The 6,121-nt window shown below is 40.0% G+C and overlaps 3 non-coding genes across 3 annotated transcripts; all 3 read right to left on the reverse strand.

Annotated features, from left to right (window-relative positions):
* Positions 1-3,103: 3,103 nt before the first annotated feature.
* TRNAR-CCU (transfer RNA arginine (anticodon CCU)) lies at positions 3,104-3,176 on the reverse strand. Its single transcript has one exon. It is a non-coding gene; the product is annotated as a tRNA-Arg (tRNA).
* Positions 3,177-3,970: 794 nt separating this feature from the next.
* Positions 3,971-4,043, reverse strand: TRNAR-UCG (transfer RNA arginine (anticodon UCG)). Its single transcript has one exon. It is a non-coding gene; the product is annotated as a tRNA-Arg (tRNA).
* Positions 4,044-4,690: 647 nt separating this feature from the next.
* On the reverse strand, positions 4,691-4,763 carry TRNAR-CCU (transfer RNA arginine (anticodon CCU)). The gene has a single exon. It is a non-coding gene; the product is annotated as a tRNA-Arg (tRNA).
* Positions 4,764-6,121: the final 1,358 nt, after the last annotated feature.

Below are 6,121 nucleotides of genomic sequence, written 5' to 3' on the forward strand. Positions count from 1 at the left end.
ACACATGCATAGCTCTTTTCTAGAGACATTATTTAAATGTATTCTATGGTCAGACACCGGTGTGTGCACACAGGGCATTTCTCACTTCTCTCTATAAGTAAACTTCCCATTTTCATCCTCTTCCATCCCCGACTTTAACGCTCTCTTCTATGCTATAATGGAGACTTTGCAATTTTAGCAAGTGGAGAGAAATTGGAGAACCACTTTCGACTCCACACTTCTTCTTCACTTACTTCTTTTCTCAATATACTGGGCTTAGAAAATGGTATCAAGCCATACTTATCATCAGTAGGACACGGAAAGAGGCACTAAGTCTCCTAACCAAGTTCAACCACACTCTGCAACTTAACCATTGCACTACAAATTAGGCAACGGGGGCATCAGCAAAGGCAGCCAATGTGCCGATCCTTTATACATTTTGTGTAGTACTTTTCTTACTCGGAGGCAAAATCAGCACTTTAACTGCCCAAATCATACAGATTTTACACATGTAGCACTCGATGCACACATAGGCACACACCTTGCAGTTCTTCTACACACACTTAAGCTAAAAACCCATTCTGTCACGTCAAAATTCTGCAAACCTATTACATATTCAGTGCGTCGGCATAGAAGCACTTTTTAATGCCACTAAAATGCACAAGTAGTTAGACTGAAGATGCAACCTGAATGAGTTTACAGTATGTACTCCACTTTATTAATGATTAGTAATGAGAAAGTGAGGACTACAAGAGTATTGGAAAAGACTTTTTCCACTCTGAATGTAAAGCAGATTGTGTGACCATTGGCCAAAAACGCCCACGAAGGGACTCGAACCCTCAATCTTCTGATCCGAAGTCAGACACCTTATCCATTAGGCCACGCGGTCATCCGTCCACCTGAGATGCTTTTTATCATGTAGGTGGTATGCATGGATGGAGAACATATTATTGAAAGGTATTCAGGTTTACATCCCATAGTGTTCTTTCAGCTCTTTTCGCTGGAAGCACTTTTTTGGAATCTATATATTGAGAATTTAATGAGTACGATATGCTTTTGTTTTCCTTTTTCCATACAAACCTCTTTCCTCATGAGTTTAAAGCTCATTTGTATGCTCTACATAGCTCTGGACGTTTCCAGACGTGGAGTGAAACTGTTTTGAAAGTAGTACAAATTGCTCCTTCCTGCATATGCTAATTTTTCACACTCACATAGGTTGTATACGTTTTATGAATCCTGGCTTGACCTATTCAAGTAGCTGAAAGCCTGTCACCACCTCTAGAAACAAGATTCACACCAATCCAATTCATATCATTTTTTCCAAAGGAATATGTTCTGGCCGGTCGAAAATGCATCTCACAAAAATAGGCATTTAAAAATCTACTTTGCAGTTTCAGAACACTAACATGACTGTGAAGTGTACACAAGTAAAACGGGACCGTTTCAAAGTACCTAATCCCTCATAAACTTCTGAGAGGAAGCATGTAATAAATCTACCTAATTTTCTGGAAAAGTAAGAGGGAGGATATTGGTTATCACCTCAGATGGGACTCAAACCCACAATCCCTGGTTTAGGAGGCCAGTGCCTTATCCATTAGGCCACTGAGGCACACATGCCTAGCACTTTTCTAGAGGCATTATTTAAATGTATTCTATGGTCAGACACCGGTGTGTGCACACAGGGCATTTCTCACTTCTCTCTATAAGTAAACTTCCCATTTTCATCCTCTTCCATCCCCGACTTTAACGCTCTCTTCTATGCTATAATGGAGACTTTGCACTTTTAGCAAGTGGAGAGAAATTGGAGAACCACTTTCGACTCCACACTTCTTCTTCACTTACTTCTTTTCTCAATATACTGGGCTTAGAAAATGTTATCAAGCCATCCTTATCATCAGTAGTACACGGAAAGAGGCACTAAGTCTCCTAACCAAGTTCAACCACACTCTGCAACTTAACCATTGCACTACAAATTAGGCAACGGGGGCATCAACAAAGGCAGCCAATGTGCCGATCCTTTATACGTTTTGTGTAGTACTTTTCTTACTCGGAGGCAAAATCAGCACTTTAACTGCCCAAATCATACAGATTTTACACATGTACCACTCTATGCACACATCGGCACACACCTTGCAGTTCTTCTACACACACTTAAGCTAAAAACCCATTCTGTCACGTCAAAATTCTGCAAACCTATTACATATTCAGTGCGTCGGCATAGAAGCACTTTTTAATGCCACTAAAATGCACAAGTAGTTAGACTGAAGATGCAACCTGAATGAGTTTACAGTATGTACTCCACTTTATTAATGATTAGTAATGAGAAAGTGAGGACTACAAGAGTATTGGAAAAGACTTTTTCCACTCTGAATGTAAAGCAGATTGTGTGACCATTGGCCAAAAACGACCACGAAGGGACTCGAACCCTCAATCTTCTGATCCGAAGTCAGACGCCTTATCCATTAGGCCACGCGGTTATCTGGCCACCTGAGATGATTTTTATCATGTAGGTGGTATGCATGGATGGAGAACATATTATTGAAAGGTATTCAGGTTTACATCCCATAGTGTTCTTTCAGCTCTTTTCGCTGGAAGCACTTTTTGGGAATCTATATATTGAGAATGTTATGAGTACGATATGCTTTTGTTTTCCTTTTTGCATACGAACCTCTTTCCTCATGAGTTTAAAGCTCATTTGTATGCTCTACATAGCTCTGGACGTTTCCAGACGTGGAGTGAAACTGTTTTGAAAGTAGTACAAATTGCTTCTTCCTGCATATGCTAATTTTTCACACTCACATAGGTTGTATAAGTTTTATGAATCCTGGCTTGACCTATTCAAGTAGCTGAAAGCCTGTCACCACCTCTAGAAACAAGATTCACACCAATCCAATTCATATCATTTTTTCCAAAAGAATATGTTCTGGCCGGTCGAAAATGCATCTCACAAAAATAGGCATTTAAAAATCTACTTTGCAGTTTCAGAACACAAACATGACTGTGAAGTGTACACAAGTAAAATGGGACAGTTTCAAAGTACCTAATCCCTCATAAACTTCCGCGAGGAAGCATGTAATAAATCTACCTAATTTTCAGGAAAAGATAGAGGGAGGATTTTTGTTATCACCTCAGATGGGACTCGAACCCACAATCCCTGGCTTAGGAGGCCAGTGCCTTATCCATTAGGCCACTGAGGCACACATGCATAGCTCTTTTCTAGAGGCATTATTTGAATGTATTCTATGGTCAGACACCGGTGTGTGCACACAGGGCATTTCTCACTTCTCTCTATAAGTAAACTTCCCATTTTCATCCTCTTCCATCCCCGACTTTAACGCTCTCTTCTATGCTATAATGGAGACTTTGCAATTTTAGCAAGTGGAGAGAAATTGGAGAACCACTTTCGACTCCACACTTCTTCTTCACTTACTTCTTTTCTCAATATACTGGGCTTTGAAAATGGTATCAAGCCATCCTTATCATCAGTAGGACAAGGAAAGAGGCACTAAGTCTCCTAACCAAGTTCAACCACACTCTGCAACTTAACCATTGCACTACAAATTAGGCAATGGGGGCATGAGCAAAGGCAGCCAATGTGCCGATCCTTTATACATTTTGTGTAGTACTTTTCTTACTCGGAGGCAAAATCAGCACTTTAACTGCCCAAATCATACAGATTTTACACATGTACCACTCTATGCACACATAGGCACACACCTTGCAGTTCTTCTACACACACTTAAGCTAAAAACCCATTCTGTCACGTCAAAATTCTGCAAACCTATTACATATTCAGTGCGTCGGCATAGAAGCACTTTTTAATGCCACTAAAATGCACAAGTAGTTAGACTGAAGATGCAACCTGAATGAGTTTACAGTATGTACTCCACTTTATTAATGATTAGTAATGAGAAAGTGAGGACTACAAGAGTATTGGAAAAGACATTTCCACTCTGAATGTAAAGCAGATTGTGTGACCATTGGCCAAAAACGACCACGAAGGGACTCGAACCCTCAATCCTCTGATCCGAAGTCAGACGCCTTATCCATTAGGCCACGCGGTCATCCGTCCACCTGAGATGATTTTTATCATGTAGGTAGTATGCATGGATGGAGAACATATTATTGAAAGGTGTTCAGGTTTATATCCCACAGTGTTCTTTCAGCTCTTTTCGCTGGAAGCACTTTTTTGAAATCTATATATTGAGAATTTTATGAGTACGATATGCTTTTGTTTTCCTTTTTGCATACAAACCTCTTTCCTCATGAGTTTAAAGCTCAGTTGTATGCTCTACATAGCTCTGGACGTTTCCAGACGTGGAGTGAAACTGTTTTGAAAGTAGTACAAATTGCTTCTTCCTGCATATGCTAATTTTACACACTCACATAGGTTGTATAAGTTTTATGAATCCTGGCTTAACCTATTCAAGTAGCTGAAAGCCTGTCACCACCTCTAGAAACAAGATTCACACCAATCCAATTCATATCATTTTTTCCAAAAGAATATGTTCTGGCCGGTCGAAAATGCATCTCACAAAAATAGGCATTTAAAAATCTACTTTGCAGTTTCAGAACACTAACATGACTGTGAAGTGTACACAAGTAAAACGGGACCGTTTCAAAGTAACTAATCCCTCATAAACTTCTGAGAGGAAGCATGTAATAAATCTACCTAATTTTTGGGAAAAGATAGAGGGAGGATTTTTGTTATCACCTCAGATGGGACTCGAACCCACAATCCCTGGCTTAGGAGGCCAGTGCCTTATCCATTAGGCCACTGAGGCACACATGCATAGCTCTTTTCTAGAGACATTATTTAAATGTATTCTATGGTCAGACACCGGTGTGTGCACACAGGGCATTTCTCACTTCTCTCTATAAGTAAACTTCCCATTTTCATCCTCTTCCATCCCCGACTTTAACGCTCTCTTCTATGCTATAATGGAGACTTTGCAATTTTAGCAAGTGAAGAGAAATTGGAGAACCACTTTCGACTCCACACTTCTTCTTCACTTACTTCTTTTCTCAATATACTGGGCTTAGAAAATGGTATCAAGCCATCCTTATCATCAGCAGGACACGGAAAGAGGCACCAAGTTTCCTAACCAAGTTCAACCACACTCTGCAACTTAACCATTGCACTACAAATTAGGCAACGGGGGCATCAGCAAAGGCAGCCAATGTGCCGATCCTTTATACATTTTTTGTAGTACTTTTCTTACTCGGAGGCAAAATCAGCACTTTAACTGCCCAAATCATACAGACTTTACACATGTAGCACTCTATGCACACATAGGCACACACCTTGCAGTTCTTCTAAACACACTTAAGCTAAAAACCCATTCTGTCACGTCAAAATTCTGCAAACCTATTTCATATTCAGTGCGTCGGCATAGAAGCACTTTTTAATGCCACTAAAATGCACAAGTAGTTAGACTGAAGATGCAACCTGAATGAGTTTACAGTATGTACTCCACTTTATTAATGATTAGTAATGAGAAAGTGAGGACTACAAGAGTATTGGAAAAGACTTTTTCCACTCTGAATGTAAAGCAGATTGTGTGACCATTGGCCAAAAACGCCCACGAAGGGACTCGAACCCTCAATCTTCTGATCCGAAGTCAGACACCTTATCCATTAGGCCACGCGGTCATCCGTCCACCTGAGATGCTTTTTATCATGTAGGTGGTATGCATGGATGGAGAACATATTATTGAAAGGTATTCAGGTTTACATCCCATAGTGTTCTTTCAGCTCTTTTCGCTGGAAGCACTTTTTTGGAATCTATATATTGAGAATTTTATGAGTACGATATGCTTTTGTTTTCCTTTTTCCATACAAACCTCTTTCCTCATGAGTTTAAAGCTCATTTGTATGCTCTACATAGCTCTGGACGTTTCCAGACGTGGAGTGAAACTGTTTTGAAAGTAGTACAAATTGCTCCTTCCTGCATATGCTAATTTTTCACACTCACAGAGGTTGTATAAGTTTTATGAATCCTGGCTTGACCTATTCAAGTAGCTGAAAGCCTGTCACCACCTCTAGAAAGAAGATTCACACCAATCCAATTCATATCATTTTTTCCAAAGGAATATGTTCTGGCCGGTCGAAAATGCATCTCACAAAAATAGGCATTTAAAAA

The sequence above is a fragment of the Triturus cristatus genome, chromosome 4_1, assembly GCF_964204655.1.
Source record: "Triturus cristatus chromosome 4_1, aTriCri1.1, whole genome shotgun sequence".
Taxonomy (NCBI): domain Eukaryota; kingdom Metazoa; phylum Chordata; class Amphibia; order Caudata; family Salamandridae; genus Triturus; species Triturus cristatus.